Source organism: Aythya ferina, assembly GCF_964211825.1.
Source record: "Aythya ferina genome assembly, chromosome: 2".
NCBI classification, from domain to species: Eukaryota; Metazoa; Chordata; class Aves; order Anseriformes; family Anatidae; genus Aythya; species Aythya ferina.
In genome coordinates this window covers 57,100,137-57,118,691 of record NC_140297.1, presented here as the reverse complement: position 1 = coordinate 57,118,691, position 18,555 = coordinate 57,100,137, and the positions used below count along the sequence as shown (strand labels likewise).

At 39.5% G+C, this 18,555-nt stretch overlaps 1 protein-coding gene and 1 long non-coding RNA gene across 9 annotated transcripts in view; both read right to left on the bottom strand.

Moving 5' to 3' along the window:
* The window catches only part of TPK1 (thiamin pyrophosphokinase 1), a 308,925-nt gene that overhangs the window by 289,949 nt on the left and 421 nt on the right, over window positions 1-18,555 (bottom strand). The gene's annotated exons all lie outside the window — the stretch shown is intronic.
* Window positions 7,910-18,540, bottom strand: LOC311430850. The gene is made up of 3 exons (XR_014689061.1): window positions 18,299-18,540; window positions 8,979-9,073; window positions 7,910-8,882 (listed from the first exon to the last, which is right to left on the bottom strand). It is a non-coding gene; the product is annotated as an uncharacterized lncRNA (long non-coding RNA).

Below are 18,555 nucleotides of genomic sequence, written 5' to 3'. Positions count from 1 at the left end.
TTTCAGTTAGTTTTCACACCTGTGGGGTGATTTAAGCTCACAACATGTTATCCTTAAAAAAACTCTTAAAATTTACCTGGTGCCACAATGTCTACAGACACAAAATTACATTTATGCAGTTTGCATGCTGTGAACACCACTCAGTGCTGACTGCAGTCATCTCACCTTCACTATGTGCCTCCCTGCCCTGCCCACCCTTCTCACAGTTTATTCTCAATATCTTAGCTGATGTCTTAAACTCTTATGTGAACTGTTTCAATAAGAACCAGTAAACATGTTTTATACTAGCCTAGAGGTCTCATCTTTCAGAATATATTTCAAGTAAAATAATGCAATAAAGTGCAAATAAAAAGTTTTAATTACATTTTAACAGCCATCAATATAAGCATGGGTGCTGCTTGTGCTCAGAATAACATAATGCAAAAAGCGTGGAATTCCTTAGGAAGTTCTCCAGACATAAGGAGAGGGAAGGGCAGGTACAGGAGAGACAATGAACTAAACAGGAAAGAAACAGCCTAAAACCAAGTTCTTTAAATGCAGAACATGCAATGCAAGGAAGAAAAGATACCCTCTTATGGTATTCAGAAGCATTCCTTGCTAGTTTAGCCTTTTAACAACTTGGGGCATTGTCTGTATACCATCAAGCAAACCTATAATATTGTATAAAATATAGCTGCTTAGTAGTGAAGTGTTGACAGGTGTGTTCTCAAGAGGAAAGGAGAAAGTGTTTTCTCAGAAATTAGCTCTTCGGTTCTCTCCAACTAGCCAGCCTATACACTTATTCTAAGCATTATAAAGACCAGGTCTGGATAGAATAAAGTCTCACTCTTCGCAAGTATCAAAATTACCTTGCCACTCTCCATCACATATAAACCAGAACACTTCAGCAAACATCTACAGGACACCAAGCAGTACGGGCAGCATTCTGAGTAAGCTGGCAATTGCCCATCCAATACAGGGTAGCGACACACAAGGAGACAGTATCAGGTCCTGACAGGAGTGCTGTGGTATCAGCATAATGTCCTGAGCACTGGCGTGATGCAAGTCCTCCTCCACTCACTCTGGGATTATTGACAGCTCCACGCCATGCACAGACAACATTTCCGAAGACACAGTGTTTCTGGTGACTTGAACACTTACAACTGAATAATGATAATAGCAGTAAAGATAATAATGTTACAACATACAACACGTTAAAGCAAATAACCGATTACATTTAATGGCAGTTGTACATTTAAGTTCCAGCAAGCCAAGTGAGAATAACACCCTGGATCCTACATGGGAATCCCTGAACAGCTTGAGTAGCTCTAACAAACACTCTGGAATAAACACTTGCAAAGAAACTCTTAAAGGATCATATCTGTTTTACTGAAAAAAATAATAAACAAAACAGCAACAACAGGAGATTCCACTGTCTCGCTCCTGTAAGAAGTAATTAAAATATTAAAGTTACTACATTTATGGTGATTTCACCAAAAATACTAATCAAAATAACCAAAAATATTCACTTTGAAAGAAAATAAGGCTAACATTGAGCAAACATTATAACAGACTCTGAGAGCAGAAGCATAATCTACAGAGAAACCTCCATGAGCACATGCTGCTTCACACACTGACCACATCTTTGTTGAATCATACACGATTTTTTGAGCACTGCAAGGCATAGAAGATGCTTTAAAGGATCTCTGTTTCACAGAAAGGGAAAGCAGGAGACCATAAGGAAGAAGACAGTTGCTCAAATCATTAAGTTGCCAGTGGCAAGCCATGAATGCAAAGTTTCCAAAATTCCACTCCCCTGTTCAAAGCAGGGCCAAAATGAGATCTTAAATGATTTTGCAACCAATTTCCATGTCATGAATGCTAATGCTGGAAGCTGAAAGCCCTGTCTCTCATCTCTCCACTCCCAATAAGGGACTGTCTCCAAGAAAATGCTGAGTTGCTATCTTGAATGTATTATTTTCAACCACCTTAACTATATTACTATAAAAAGCTGCATGGACTCCCTTGTTGCAGCTCCCACAAGGTTTACTTTGGTTTTATTTAAGCTCTTTTTCTTAGGGATGCATTTAAGTTAGACTGAGTAAGCTGCTTTCATACCACAAAACAGAGTCCGTAAAGGGATTTATAAAAGTTTACTTACACAGTGTAGCTCACGCCTTTAAATAAACTTTCTCATGTGGACAATATCAAACTGTTATTTGTCTCCAAATTCCCCAAACAAATTTTAAAGCAAGGTGAATCTTTCCTCTTCAGCAGAGACCCTCTATTGAATCAGTGATGCTACTCCTAGGCAATACCCTTTTTATTCCTTGTATCAACTTCAGTGATCCCCAGGGAAACTTAGCAGTTCCTACCAAACTACAAGGGCACATGGATGGAATTTGATAAGTATTTCTACAGAAGTCACCCAGACAGAAAAGATGTGAGACACAGCACATCTCATGATGGCCCTGTAAAGCCAGTAGAGCAGCACCCACCAAGAATGAAGAACACATTGTGCATAACAAGTGCACCCAAGTGTAACTTAGCAGGAGAGATTCTTTCACATAAAGTCATCTTTGAAAACAGATGTGCATTTCACACTTCCAACCGGTTTTGATGAAGTCTAGTTTTAGAATTAAAAAAAAAATAAAATAAGCCAGGGAAGGCATTGAAGGGTTCAACAAGTTTCTAACAAATAAAAGAGCTATATGATCTAACCAATGAAATCCTATAATCCACTGGAAGGTGAAATGTTCCAAATTAGTTCAGTGTCACCAGCTCTTCTGGACACATTAGCTAAGCAAGCACTGGAGTTGCAATGCCCAGTTCCAGTTCTTTGACTTTGCTTTCAAGAAAAAAAAAAATAAAAAAATCAAATGCCATACATCACAGGGGACAAAACTAAGAGACAAAACAGCGCGGTGATGTTAAGCTGTCTGTATGCTCACTGGACCCCATTCACAATTTCAAAAGTATCTGGATGCATTTGGTAAAAAGCAATTGACATTCATGTTTTCCTCCATAGACCCAATTAGATCTGATGTACATCCATTCACACTCAAATAGGCACAGAAACCTTCAAGGTTATTTTCCAATTACTTCCACATATACTGCCTCATTCTGAAAGGACTGGGGATCTGAAAGTCCAAAAGATGCTACAGATTCTGCTGATGCATCAGCTCTCAACACCTGAACTCTTAAATAGAAAAGACAATATTTAAAACCCATGGCCTTCAACACAAGAATTCTAATCTCAGTCCTTCAATCCCATTTTTATTTGTGATTGACAAATTTTTTTAATGAGACAAATGGCATAAGCGCTGTTTTAATATTGTGAGGTTGTTTTAAATGTCAAAAAGAGAGTACTTTTCATATCTGTATCATTAATTTAATAACGCTTATTCATCTGAAAAGTGAAAAAGTTGCTAAAGAATGGTATAGCAAATTTTTACGCATGGAAGACAATCAGATAATACAGCTTCCCCAAAGAGGTTAAGATAGATTAATGTTAACATAAAGGTCACTTGAAAAGACTTCTCATTTAGCACTACACCATACCAAAACCAAGAATCATCCCTGTTTGCTTTTCTCATAAAAGCAGAACTTTTTAGCTTTATTGAAACAATTTTATGAAATGCCATCAGCCCATCCATGGCCAGCTTTGTTTCCACAATGGCCATTTTACTTCTGAAAAGAGACTGAATTCTTAAATTAGCCCCTACACACTGTAAAATTCTGACTCCTGTCTCCTAAAATAAAACAAAAACAAAAACAAAACAAAACAAAAAACGTTTTTCCTGTTATTTTGTTGCAGAATTTGTAACTTGCTGTTCCATGAACTATAAACAGCAGACAAAACAATGTGATCGACAGGATGTCTCAGAATCACAAACCAATAACAATAAAAAAGACAACTTCTGGTAGACCTGTACTTTTCCCTATACTACATCTATTCAACTACATGTGCTTTGCTTCTGATGATGGTATTCAGACTGCCAGATGCACAGGCTACAACCTAAGAAACATCATCATCCTTGCTAAAAGCATTCAGGGACTGTCCTTCAGGTGCTGACAAAGACGACTTACCTTGGAATCTGTAAATAATATATACATTTAAAAAAAACAAAACACCACCCTATATCAATACCATTATTTCTAGCTAAACTTTAGAGCTCTCCAGTAGCATATTTCAAGAAATACCATTGTCTCTACTTTACAGATGGGGAACAGAAGAACAGCAAAGTTAAAACCACCCATACTATACTGCATAGGACTCAGGAAAGGGATTCCAGTATCTTCAATTTCATGAGAACTGGAAATGAATAAACGGAAAAAATGCTATTGTTTCTGTGTCACTGAACACAAGGGCCCTTCTTAGAGTCGAATAACCAGCTACATTAATGTTTAAGGCCAAAAATAAATTTAGTGGCTATGAAGAACAAAAATACAACTTTGTATGGAACAGCTAAAAAACACTGAACTTCAGTGAACAGCCAGAATGCCAGAAAAAAAACCCTCCCTAATATATAAAACACTGCAGAAAAATAGGACAACAAAAACTACAATGAGTATCAAGCTCATAGATCACGAGAACAGAACTGGTGTGTTTTCTAAATAATGTGTTTATCTACCTTTGAATTACCATATAAAGGTATGGATCTGCAAAATACCTGTTTGGCAAATATGCTTTTTTTTTGCTACTGGTTCTTTTGGCTGTCAGTGCTATAAAATACCCCTCTGTAAGGCCCTGAATACTTCCATGTCAAGCAGGATGCCATGGAAGTGCTAGGTCCAGCCAGGGGAATTCTCTGTACAAGATGAAGCTATTCCTGCCTCAAACACTCCTGAGCATTTTGTCATCTACCTCCTCTATCACAAATACTCTGCAAGGACTTGAGGATGCTTAAATAAGACAGCAATCATCCATTCAGTGTTCAGCCTTTAACTAATAATTAAGCTTCAGAATTATAAAGCTGCATATAAATCCCTTCCTGATTTAGACCTGTGCATATTTTATCCAGAGAAACTTACTGTGTCTGCAAGATAACTAGGGTAAGTTAGAGGGGCACTGTTCCCCATTGTCTTATTCTGGAACTCCAACACCATTTTAGGATTTGGTGCCTACACGAGCACATTTCAGACCTTACACTCATTCTGTTCATGTTTCACCCTCACAGGAGGCTGGCTATTTACTTCTATCCTCTAAGGAAGATCATAGCATGAATGACAAAATGTCACAAATAATTAGGAAAACTAGTTTTATGCCCCTAAAGAATAAAATGTCTTCTTTGTCCTCTCAGGCAGGGTGTAGTCTTTTCTACACAAAAAAAAAAAAAAAAAAAGAAAAAAGACTGTTGGCATCCATCAAATAAATTCAAGTCTGCATATCATTTAGTAGCTACTTGTACTTATTTCTGCATCTTGCTTCATTTCTTTCCTTTCATTTTGTTTTATTTTTTGGCATTACCCTTCTGTGCCCTCTATAGTCATAGTCCACTCTAAGAACAGCTGCAGAGAAAACCCTATTCCCTTCCCCACAGAAATAGCCTGACTTTTCCTACTCCAGACTATCCAGGAACTTATGATGTAGCAGTACAAAAAAATACCATTCCCAGCCCCCCTTCCTTTACCATTTCAATGTACTTTATGAAGTAGTTGTTGGGAACTACCAAGCACTGGCATTTGACATACCTACCTAGGACCATCGAAATAAATCCAATTCGCAGACAAAGGATTAAGTAGAATTCATGATATTCACAATAGCTGCTTCTTGATATATATAAAGGAAAAAGAGTATGGCCATGAGCTGTTTTCCTAATTGCCACTGTCTTGTAGATTACCAGCTCAAACTAAGTATCTGAGAAGCTAAACAAATGCAGTTGCACAGTAAAAATATCAGGTGTGTCAAAGCTGCAGCCTGTGCACCAAGATGTGTTGTGGAGCCAGCGCTTTGCTGCACGCCACCCTTTCAAGCACTGACATGTTTTGACAATGTTGCTACCAATTCTGATTTTTAAATCTGAGGAGAGACTGGATGCCCACACCTCAGCCATCTGTCAATGCAGCGTATGAATATGTTTCACGGAGCGTACGTAACAGTTGTACCTCACACCACTGGGAATCCTGTAATTTGAGGCATGTATTGGAGATAATAACAACTGTATAAACTGCACTGACAACTGCGTTAGTCTCTATGGTGACATGATGAAAACTGAATAAACTAATTCTGTCAGTATACAGTATAAGAGTTAAACTATGAACTTTTTGTAGATGCTTTCTGCTGTGTATTTTTACCCTCAGAAACCCATTTCTCTAAGTTTGTGGGAGAAAAAAATAGCAGCCATTTTCTGAAGGAAGCTTTCTTTTTGATAAACTGAAGTCCCTTTTGGGCACCAAGAGAAAGATTACTGGAAGACTCCTGTTGCTATCTCTATAGGATACTTCTATTTCTTTTCAATACCAAAGATAAACTGTAAAAACTAACAGAATAAGAGAATTCATAGACTTACAGTTTTTTTTCAAGGTAATCTCTCTGAAATCTGTAAAAACTCAAATGCCAATTAGCAGCAGTATGGAAAATGATTAAATGAATTCACAGAGACATATTTCACTGTCTGGCAAATCCTCCATAGTTCCTACACACAGTTTTCAGTCCTTGTTTCAGTTTATGGAGCTTGACTCCTCATATTACATTTTATACATTTGTATGCTTTCAGTGTCATCTGTGATTTTGCTAAAAATCACTTTTGGATAAATATCATTACCACAATGCAGAAGAAAGCATTAGTAATTTACAGACAGAAACCTTCAAAACCAAAGAAGAACTCCTCCTTGTTCGACTAGCCCAGCTGAAACTAATGTGATTAACTGAGTGAAAAGGTCTACAGAAACAGGAGGTCCTTTGGTGCCCAATGCACATATACAGAAAACTCTCCCTGACTCTGAGATACGTTTAAGAATCATACGTGTAATCTGCTACACTTTTGTACAGCTAAATCTTCAGATCATCTAGTCCATTCCTCTGCCTCAAAGCAGAAACAGCTCTCCAGATAACTGTTCCTCATCTACACCTAAAAAAGGAAGGCTCCCAATGACACATCAGCTAACCAAGCAACGTATTCCAGCGCTTCCCCCTGCTGCTTATACTTTTTCCTTTATCTGACTTGACATTTTCCTAAAATTGAAATTCATTTCCTGTGCGTCTGTAACATAGCCACTGTGTATTTCCACGGTCTGTTACTTATGTTGTCGTAGGAACTGTGGATAGGACAATTCCGCATAGATAACTTTTGCAGCTGACAGTGTGTCACAGTATAAAACAGCACGCTCTCTTTGCCAAGTTTTCCTCTTTCAATAGATTCTTCCACTTCAGAAAAGAAACAAAAACTTGGAGCTCCTTCTAGCTTCTGTTATAATTACAAACAATAATAGTAATTCCATATGCATTTGCCATTAGGAGGGAAAAAAGAAAAAAAAAAAAGAAAATTAAACAGTTTCAGATCAGACTACAAAACCTAGTTTATAATTTCACACAAAAACATTACCAGCTCTTCCTTTGGATTCCTGAATTTACAATTCTCTCTGCTGTTCTAATTTACATTATTCGGGCTGCACAACTGCATTTTAAAGTTCAGTCCTTTTGTTAGCACTCTAAAGTCTTACATTTACTCAGTTCCAGATTTGTTCTCAAAGGAAAATCGCTATTTATTTTTGTAAATGTATTCAGTAAATGTAAATCCACGCAAGAAACAGAATAGCTGGGCATAATGTTGTATAAGTTCAGCATAGATATTTCCTCTGCTGTCTAAATTCAAGCCTCTTCTTCTTCCTTGTGGAATTCACAATTATCATATTTATAGATAAATAAGGATAGAATCTACAGAAATAATTTTAAGGTTTTTGATAGCTCACAGTAACCAGCAGTAAATTCAATACACTGCGTACTATAGTTTTATTGCAATAAGTTCTTGCTGCCTAGGAACCACAATCAAGTACTACAGCTCTTTTTTAAAAAAAATCATCTTATTAATATTTAAAATATTCAGATACAGAGAAAGTATAGTCCTCTGAATTTCTGACTTTCATCACAAGAGCTCTGAATCTGCCCCCAGTTCTCAGAGACCTGCTCTGGGAGGTGAGACTAGTCACTTGATGCTCCCTGCTGCACTACCCCAGGGTATACCAGTTCCCTTCTTCTCCCATTTGTCTGTCCTGTCTACTTAAACAGTAAAGAAAAGAAGCCTCTCCTTTGGTGGCCTAAGTGTTTCAGATTCATAGGTTCAGAGGCCAGGAAAGATTGCTGTGACAATCTAGTTTGGCTGTTGTATAAAACACAGCCTGAAATTCATTCTTTTTTTTTTTTTTTTTTTTTTTTTTTTTTTTTTAATGTTTTAAAACTGTGACAGAGCTTCCTTTACATCAATGTAGCTCGAGAAAGGTGGATTCTTCAGTGACAAAATGGTTGGTTATTCTCCTCCATGTTAAAAATCTGTCCCTAATACAAGTATGAATTTGTTTGGCTCTGATGTCCAGCCTCTGGGTCTTGTTATGCATTTGTCTGCCTGACAAAACATGGCTACTTCAGTACGAATGCAAATACTAAATTACAATACATGTTACCTGAGCTGCATTCCTCCCTAACTGCACCCCTGGGACAGCTCTAACGCTACCTTACTGGAGCTGGCTGACACTTCAAGCTTTTGGCAACAAGTGTGCTATCAAACATCTGCTGAGGCACCCCTCGTAGTGCCCTCTCTCCCGCACCATATGGTCATCTCCACCGACTGGTACGGCAAGGCCGCGACCCAGCTCTCAGCACTTTCTGTCTTCTCTGGGGAAGCTGGGCATCGAGCGATAATTTTGCACAAACTTCACACTCCATCAGCAGGAAAAACAGCCCTCTGCAAGAGAAAGGAGGCATGCAGGGTTTGTCCATGTGTCGAAACACACCACCCATGTCCATGCCAGCAAACTCTCCTAGCAGAGGTGAACCATACCCTAAAAGTTTCCTCTGACATTGCTGTTTCTCCTCCAGACTGCCAACTCACGTGCACCCGGCACAACTGGGGCTTTGTCAACACAACTGTGGTACCTGGGGGTATGAGATTAAAAACAACAAAATCACCAAAAACTAGTCACAGTCACAAAGCAAAACAATAACTAGCAGATCTACTCTCCTACTGACTTGAAGTGCTTTGTTGGTACAAAAATTTCATTTGTGACCTTACAGCAAAGTGGCAAACTAGGACGAAAAATTCTTCCTCAGGCTCAAGTACCAAGACTGCCTACTATGAATCACATGAATACAGTAGCAGGAGTAATACCCATCAGTACATAAAAGCAGCATTAACGTTCTTATGTAACGGAGACGCGGGGAGCTAGGAAGTTGAGTTTCCAAGGGAAAACCCTACAGACAAGTCAGTTCAAGGAAGAACATCTGGTATCTCTGATTTTATTTCCCACAAAGGTACAAAATGACCATATAAATTCTCTGTTCACAGTTACTGAAGCCATTAGAGAAACTCATTTACATCAGGATGAAGCCCAAACCAATGGCTCAAAGCCTGTGAATACCGTGCTAAACACCATGCCCAGAGCGGATTCCGGGCAAAGAATGAAGAGCTAATAGAAAGGCACTCTCAAAAACAGCAGGAATACGCCAGCACCCTAAAAAGACAGTAATGCAGATAAAGCCCCTCATTCTATTTTGAGCCCAATGTACGTCATTACATCAGTCTGAAGCAAACTCCTGTGGTAGTGACCTAAGACCACTGCTGTCAAAAGTCTTGGAAAGACAAACACTAAGCTGCCCTTAACAAAAGTTTCCTCAATATCACCCTTAGTATATATTTTAAAAATAAAAGATGTAAAAAGTAAAACAGTTAAAAAAAAAAAAAAAAAGAAAAGAAAAACCAAGCTCTCCTTTAGAGAACTTGAAAGGTAAATTCTCCTTATCACCACTTCCTCGTACAAATGGCAATAGGCACTTTCATAACATAGTTTAATTATTTCCAGGGTACCTAGATCAAGTCATTATGAAACGAGGCAGCCATAAGCTGCCCTAGAGCTCTTCTAGTTGCTTCCACAGCAACTAAGCCACAATGCCACATCCTCTTGTGGTCCAAGTGCCCAAGCAGCAAATCTTGAGGTACTTGACCCTCAGGCTGCCATCCTTAACATCTGTTCTTTTCTGATTTCACAGTATGGCAAAGCACTGCTTAGATGGTTACTAAGTATAATGGTATATTTTCAGGTAAAGCATTCTATATGGGGACACAGACCATACTTGAAAGGCTGTGCATTACCCTGAACAGCTCACAGGGTACTCATTTCAAAAGTGGAAGTATCACCTGTGTTAAAAGGGTCTGCATTAAAGGCTTTCAGTTACATGGCTAAAGCAGAAATAGATCTTGATACCTGTAGAAATTACTGATACACGGGTCAAACTCTGCTGTGCAGACCTTGGCCCAGCCATCAGGACTTCCCCCATACGTAATGCTCTCATCAAGAGCGTGAGGTCTCAAAATGGAGTACCCGGAGATTGACTTCATTCACACAGCTGCTCCGCGACACAAATCAACCTCCAGAAAGTTTCAAGTGATTTAAGTTACACCATCTGCTGAACAACTGCCTATGTGTGGTTTCAACCCAGCATCCTTTTAACTCCTCCTGAACAACTGGAGCTTCAGCCTATGCTTAGATCCATCCTGTACTTCAATGCTTTGCTTACCACAGCTAAAGCAGCTGCAAGCGTAATAGCAAATAAATCCCCCCTCACGAGATTTCTTTGACAAAGCATTGCCTGTCTGCTCCAGAAGCAGAGAAATATTATTTTATTCTTTTTACATATGCTTATATAACATACATAACTGGGAGTTACGTTTGTGGGAAGAAAAGACAGGCTGCCTCCTGACAGCTTTTGCTGTGCCTCCACCAAGCAGCTGCACGGGCACACTTCTTGGCTCTGTCACGAAGGTCAAAGCTTCTCTAGGTGAGATAAACTCTTGAAGCATTAATACTTTGCTGCACCCATGTATTTTCCTTTTACAGCACAATTAATTTCCTCATCATAGAGAGCTTTTGCCACCAAAGCCACTGAGCATTTCTGTCAAAAACTGTACTTTATAAATATTTCTGAATTACTCTTATTGGTGCTATTGCTCAGGGAAACATTGATCAGATAATTTTGGGGGGAAGAATACAAAGAAAAAGAAGGGGCTACAGTTAAAGAGAAAAAAGAAAGATAAAAAAGGACCCACATCAGCAGTCACCAACTACAAAATAAATTAATCGTGAAAGGACAGGTTCTGCTCCTACTAAATTCACTGGCTAGCTTCCCATTTATTTCAATTGGCCTGATAAACGCACGCATCCCTCTAGCTTCTATCCTGCCAGAGAGGAGGGCTGGCAGACTATCCATCAACACAAGCTACAAAGAATCAGGACTACTGCTGAGAAAATTCGGCTGCCATTCAAAATATGATTCAAACCTCGGAAATGACAGGAGGATCCTTCTTGTGGTTTCAATGGCAACTGATGTAGAATAAAAGCTGTAACTTAAAAACAATCCAAAAGCTACTATGTGCACTCTGTGTAAGATTTAACAAAATCATTGTTCCTCCTGTAGCAACTTTAAATTTTTAATTCTCTTTTTAATGATGCAAAGGCAGCCCTGCACAAGCATGTTTAAAGACAGAGTTGGGCAGCAAGAGAATCCTGTTTCCATAAATTACTTACATGCAGTCCAGCACCACTGTAATTTACAGAACACTTTAAACCTGAGTCTTAAGAACTGTTTATCCTTAGGTGTGATCAAGCGTAGTCACTCTGGAGGAAGGACAGCTGATGGACAGTTCTTTTCAATCTTCAAATTATTTGGCAACAGATCAGATTGGTTAATGTCCTAGACACAGTACAAAATCACCTCTCTTTGTAGATATCAGAGGTGGGGAATATTGCACAACGTGCCAACATGCAAGTGTGTCCATGAGAGGTCTCTCTTGTTGACTTACAATATTTTGTTCTAGATAAGATACACCACTTGTGTTTTTTTTCCTCTCCTCTGCTTTTATCCATGCTATTCATCTACAGCACTCTGAGCTCAGAATAAGTGTTTTTTCTCATGTTATACAAGAAAAAAAATTGTTGGATTTCTAGCTAGTCATTTTCCAGAACTAAGACACTAGTTAACAGCACTGTTCTTAAGGGGCCTAACATTAAATCCAAATCTAAAAATCACTAGACGTTAAAGCTGCTGAAAACCAGCTTATGCAAAAAAGCTGCTAGCCATTTACTGTTTTTCAGGTGGTTTGTTTGCTTGTTTTTTTAAGACATTGATTTTAGGTTTTCTTCTAGCTGCAGCTGTTTTCCACATAGATTTGATTAATGCCTTCGGATATTCAGATCTAAAGCAGATCCACAAGTACGTCTGGAATTTTTTTTATTTTGGATCTTGAAACATCTGAAACCTACATGTATTATGTTTTCTCCTGTGTAAATAAACTTCCTCATTTACTTGCTTCATATTCAGCTTCTCTATAAATCAGACTTGGATGAGCTCTGCAAACAGAAAAAAAAAAAAAAAAAAAAAAGAAAAAGCCTCCTGTCTCCACTTCCATAAAGTAAAACTAACTTAAATACACATATACAGTTTTGAGATGTAATGCAATACTAACACCGCTGTGAAAATGATAAAGTATCTTAAGAGCTGAAAAGAGACATGCAAGTAAAATTCAGTGAAGAATAAAACAAAAATTGAGTCCTGTTTCCTTCCTCTTCTGATCTCTTCTTAATATTTTGCTCTTTGAACATCTTTACGTGGTTTCCAGCAGTCCTGTACATGTTTAATTGGATACAAACAACATGAAGATCTTTGAAGTCTAGAATATTTCCCACCTCCTTACTCGATTTGTTAAATCACAGGGAAAAAAATAATAAAAGAAATATATACTACAGGGTATGATAAAATGTCAGCTAGCCTATTTCTTACCTTTAAGCCTCAATCTGCTATACCCGTGCAACTCCTCACAGAACTCAATATAAGCTGATTTTGAAGTCCTCAGCTGACAGAAAATACCAAATAAATTACTTTTGGAAGGTCCTAGGTGCTTTACTACCTGAACGAGCTGTAATGAGCATGAGTTTTTGTTTAGGAAGCTCCAGTGGCATCATTACTGCTCTTACACTTTTTTTAAAAAAACAAACAAACAAACAAAAAAAAAAAACAACAAAAAAAAACACATTACTTCATCCCCTCCATCATTACATTCCCATCCAACAGAAAGTCAGCTGCTCTCTGTTAGTGACTGCAAGATATGGAACTATTGGTGCACTTATACCACACAGGATAAGAATTCTGCCACAAACTGCAACTGGCTTGGATGCCAAATTATTTCAAAAGAGCTGTGTGCAGGCACACACACATGTATACTAAAGTGAGTAAATGTACATTCATCTTCCTCCTAGCTCAAATGGTTAAAGATGTTTTTTTTGGAATAGGGCAACAAACCATCTTCATACAAAGCACTAAAAAACAAACAAACAAACAAAAAAACACAAAACCATAACTAAAAAGGTAAAGAACTCCTCCAAAATCAAGCACTAGGTGAAAGCAACCATCCAATAGAAAGTGGTGAGGCTAACAGCGATGTTGTCTGCTAAGTGGCTTCTGCACCACTCCACTTTTAAGTGCACCTGTCAATAATCTATACCATAATTAGCCTACGGAACAACTGCTGATCCAGCACAGCGGATTAAGAAACAGCAGGGGCTGAGGCTAAGTGCTTAGAGCTGCCTCAAGAACAAGCTGAGGCATCCCCACTAACTCTCCTAAATGCAGGGTGTTAATCCTCACAGGCAGTGAGGAACAGGAGCGGGTTAGCACCACGCACATTTAACAAAGAGTCTTAAAATCGCTTCGACTAAAAAGCTAGAACGATGCAATAGCCATCTGGAAGTGCTCGCTAATTTGAGGAATTCCTGAAATAGACTTAAAGGACTAACAACCCTGATAACATACTCCAACTTTTGTGGACTCAGACACAGCTTTTGGATGATCTGATTCACCTAAAAACTTCACTGGTCTGACCCAACGGCAGCAGCACAAAACCCACAGAATTAAGACACTAACCTGGGGTTCCATCATGTTCAATATACCTTTCATGTTCAATAGCCAAAAAAAGAGGCTGACTTCCTAGCCCCATACCTGTCTTGATCTCCTTCCACAGAATTTTGTATATTAAACTGCAAGACAGCACATTATAGAGGCCAGGCACAACTTCAGTGAAGGAGCATTTTGATGGTTACCAATGCTTATACTGGGCTGGAGGTCATTCAGTGCATGGCAAATACATCCCTGCTTTACAGAAAACTTTCAGCCCTCAGTGTGAAAGGAAAGGGAACTTCAAAGGAGGAGTTCAAACCCCAGGCATTTAGAAAGGAATACAGTGTTATAATCCTTTTCAGAGGTAACTTGCCTACAGTCAGAAACACTTCCAAAAGAAGACATATAGTAAAGCAAAACACAATTAAGCTTGAGGAATGATGGAAGAGCATTCAGAGTGTATTGTTGCTTCCTCTTGTTCTCCTTCTGTTAAATTCAATGAAGAATTTTATAGTCCCTTTGCACAAAGAGACAACTATCTATTTCCACATAATTCTGAAACAGCCTTTGTCCTACTGGCTGTGGCTCTGTCTCTCACGACACGTAGATGACCTTGCTTCAGTGAGAGGTAGCTACAGTTTGAGAACATTGGGAGGAGAAAAGCGAGGACAAGTCAGTTACAAAATAAAGTTGAATACAGGCAGATCACCCAGTGATTCTCTCTGAAAATCAGGAGCAAGCCTAGAGCAGCATAACTGGATTTGATTACAGATGGCACTGGCACACTGACAAACAATTCAGTTTCAGGTAATAGCTAACCAGAACATTCAATCCATGAGAAGAAACCTACAACACTCAGTAATTTCTTGATGCATTCCTGTACTTTGGGAAAGGATGTACAAAAATCACATTTCCATAGCCACAGGCAGAAGAAAAAGGCAAAAGACATTTTCACTGCTGACTACCATGTGGCATTTACAGTCTGCAGCTGACCTCACACCTTCTCTCGGGACCAGCATGTCAGAAGTTGCCTTCTCCACCTCTCTTTAGGAGCTGTGCTGTTATTGCAATACTGTGTAGCTGAGCACATAATTACTCAATACTAATCATCAGGGCCTCCCAGGCAGAAATTGCAGCGGCATAGATACATACTTTGCATTCCTACCACCTCCATCAAGGTTTTTCTCTAAGTATATCTCTCTTCATCTACCTCCATTGATGCATTCATGCATACCTCCTCCTGGTATTCTGGTAAGCCCTGCTTTCTAGCCATTTAATATTCTGAGTGATCCCCCAAAACCACCATATCCCATGCAGTTACATGTATATCTCACTGGTCCTTGAAACGAGGACCAAAAGAACAAATTTCAAGGTTAAATGCAAGCTTTCTGATCAGTCCACATGTATGTAAGAAGCTGTCTTGAAGAAATCATAAAGCCTCCTAAAGCTTGAGAAAGGTGAGGAAATGCCTCTTGTTAGAGGTGTACTACCTATTTCAGATTTCAGACCAAATCGTAACCACTAGCTCTTGACGCAGTATAGCTCATTTGGTCACAGGACTTGGGGCAGGGACGAATGGGGAGAGGGAACCAGCCATCCCCCTTAGCACATGCTCCCTGTCAGTCCAGCAAGCATGTGCTCCAGTGAGCCCCCTGCAATGCACAAAACACCAGATGGACCAGAAGGACCAGATGCACATCTTCTTGGCAGTTCCTCCTCCTCAACAAAAGACCCTATTGTTGGGAGCTGTTGGATTATAACCAGAGAAAGGTACCTTTCTGCACCACTCCACTTAATAAAACCAACAGTGAGCTACATTTTCAAGTCTGTGCAAGGCTAACAAAATGATAAATCACATCCAGAAATGAGTGAGAAACCAGGTCACACCTTAGTATGTAATATAAAGCACTCCCTGTGAGAAAACCTAGCTTAGAAATACGGCTTTGTGCACTCCTGAAAAATTTCAGGTTGTATTCACAGGCAGCCTTCTTGCAGAGCTTAGTGATACGGTTTACTGGAGGACGTGTTAGTGTTAGGTCAGAAGTTTGACTGGGTCATCTTGGAGGTCTCTTCCAACCTAGGTGATTCTGTGATTCTTAGAGGATGCTGTGGCACTTCTACTGTTAAGCAGTCAGGAGCATAGTATACTCAGCTCCTAAAGTTCATGGTATCAAAAGAAGAAATACTTGTCTCCCTGCAGAGGTGCCTGTAGCATAGCCTGGGACAAGCAGCAGGGAGTAACCATGCAAGACAAGCACATCAACAGCAGGAGGAAACCGTCTTTCAAAGGATGCTACAAAAGAAACAAAGCTACTCTTGCAAGGATTCACAGGCTGTAGCATGACATCATCTCTCATGAATTTTCTAGAACAGCTTCATCACAGCTTCACCCTACTTGGCTTCCATCTGACCCTTTCACAACAGGGCACAGAACTTCGAAGTGGACTTCTTTGAGCCTCTTCACAATCTCCTTTCATGAAGAAAGAAATGCATATTTGTTTCAGCATACAATACTCAAATTCAGAGCTCAATCCCACTTTTAAATTACACCTTGTTATCCATTCTAAACTATGTAAAGCAAATCAACACAGTTCTGAAGTGCACAGAGCAGCTTTCTGGCTGTAGCACAGGGATTTTCAACCGTGCTCCAGCTGTTTGACTGAATAATGTTCAAAGTCTCTGAGCATATTAGTTTACCACAGCAATTCCAAATTTCTACTGCTTAGACCTCAGCCAGGTACCATATAGCACAACATACTGCAACATACTGCCTAACATCTAAATACGAGCTACACTGGTTAAAGTTACTAAATACCACATGGCCCTGAAATTCAAGTTCTAATTCAAATTATCAATCCTAATATTACATTCCTAACCTGTGTTTTATTCTGATATAATTATGAGCATTGTCATTTCTGGACACCCTCAAAAACATAGGTAATATAACTGAGATCCTCCAAATACTGAATGCAAATATTTCACACTCTCCCCACCATAGTATGCCACTGTATTTGGACAGGGTTTTAGAAAGTGACCAGAAACATCACATACATTGCTATACTTTTATGTTATTGAAGACAACAGGACAAGGTCCTAGTACTTGAATGTCCTTGCAAGAGTTCTATTCCCTCACAGCTAGTCCCTAAGAAGTGTCACACTCTACACAGATTAGCTTTCTATTATTTGGACACCTAAATACATATCCCACTGAGGCAAGGAGATGGAACTGCCAGTACCTTTTCAAGAAGGCTTATGGAGCCCCATTTTACCTATCCAGTTCTGAAAACTTTATTTCTGAGCTCCCTAAGTGAGATGCAAGTATTTTATACCTGTTGAATTGCCAAATAAGTCTGCTCAGCCTCACATACTTTGAGCAGGCTAAACCAATCTGAAACCCTAGCAATACATGCTTGTAATGATGATGAGGCTCCAGATACTGTGGATTTCACAGGCACACTACCCTGTGTAAGTGAGTAGATCTGCATGCTTGCAGCAGCCATTTCTTCAGAGGCAGCATGCTTCTTGCAGCCCAGCTGAAGGCTATGCTCTGGCAAGGCTGCAGGTCATCTGAAAACAGTGAACAGCCCAAGTCTTCAGCTCCAACCACACATAAAAAAGAAAAGGTAGGAGAGAATTAAAAACAAACAAACAAACAAAAAAAACTCCAGGAAACTGGGGATGTGCACTAGCCCTAACATCATACAAACACCTAACAAAAGCAAGAATCTTGGAATATAAATAAATGCTTGTTCTTTATCCACAGGGATAAATTCTTAAGGTATTTTTGTTGTTGTTGTTGTTTCAACCTTACTATCTGTTTTTATTAAGTAGTTAATCCTTATTTCACACAAGGTGACATCACACTGCACTGAATCAAAGGTAACCCACTGAAATCTCTGCTCCATGCCTGTTCCCTTTCTACCCCCAAGCAATCACGCATCTCAAAAACATGCAGGCACGGTGAGTTAAATCCATGTTTGCAGCAGGAATGTTCTGACTACAGCTTTACCTGTTACTAATTCACCTGCTCCTAACTTTGAACGTGCCCTTGAAGAAACCTTTAAACATTAGAGCAAAGCACAATTAAAAAGATGGAAAGTGCTTCAACATGCACTCTGCTAAGCTGCTGGCTGTAAAAACGCACTGAATGACCGAAAGCATACATTCTGTTAAAGCCTTCCTTTCCTTCAGAGCTTAGTAGCACATAACCCGTACCCCCGCATGGCAGCTTCAGTCGCTACACCAGCACAGAGCAGAGAGCACGATCAGCTCAGAACCCAGCTGCTGTGCAGCAATACCCTTCAGCAGCTTTAAAATCACCTCATAGCACGGCACCAATGCAGATACCCTGATTACAAGGGTGTGACTGGGTAGCAAAAGCAGCCCCGCTGAGCTCGCAGAGCGACAAATTTGCTTTGAGCCCAGCTCGGGCCGACGGGGGGGAGGCAGCGGCGCCGCGGCCATGGGGCGGG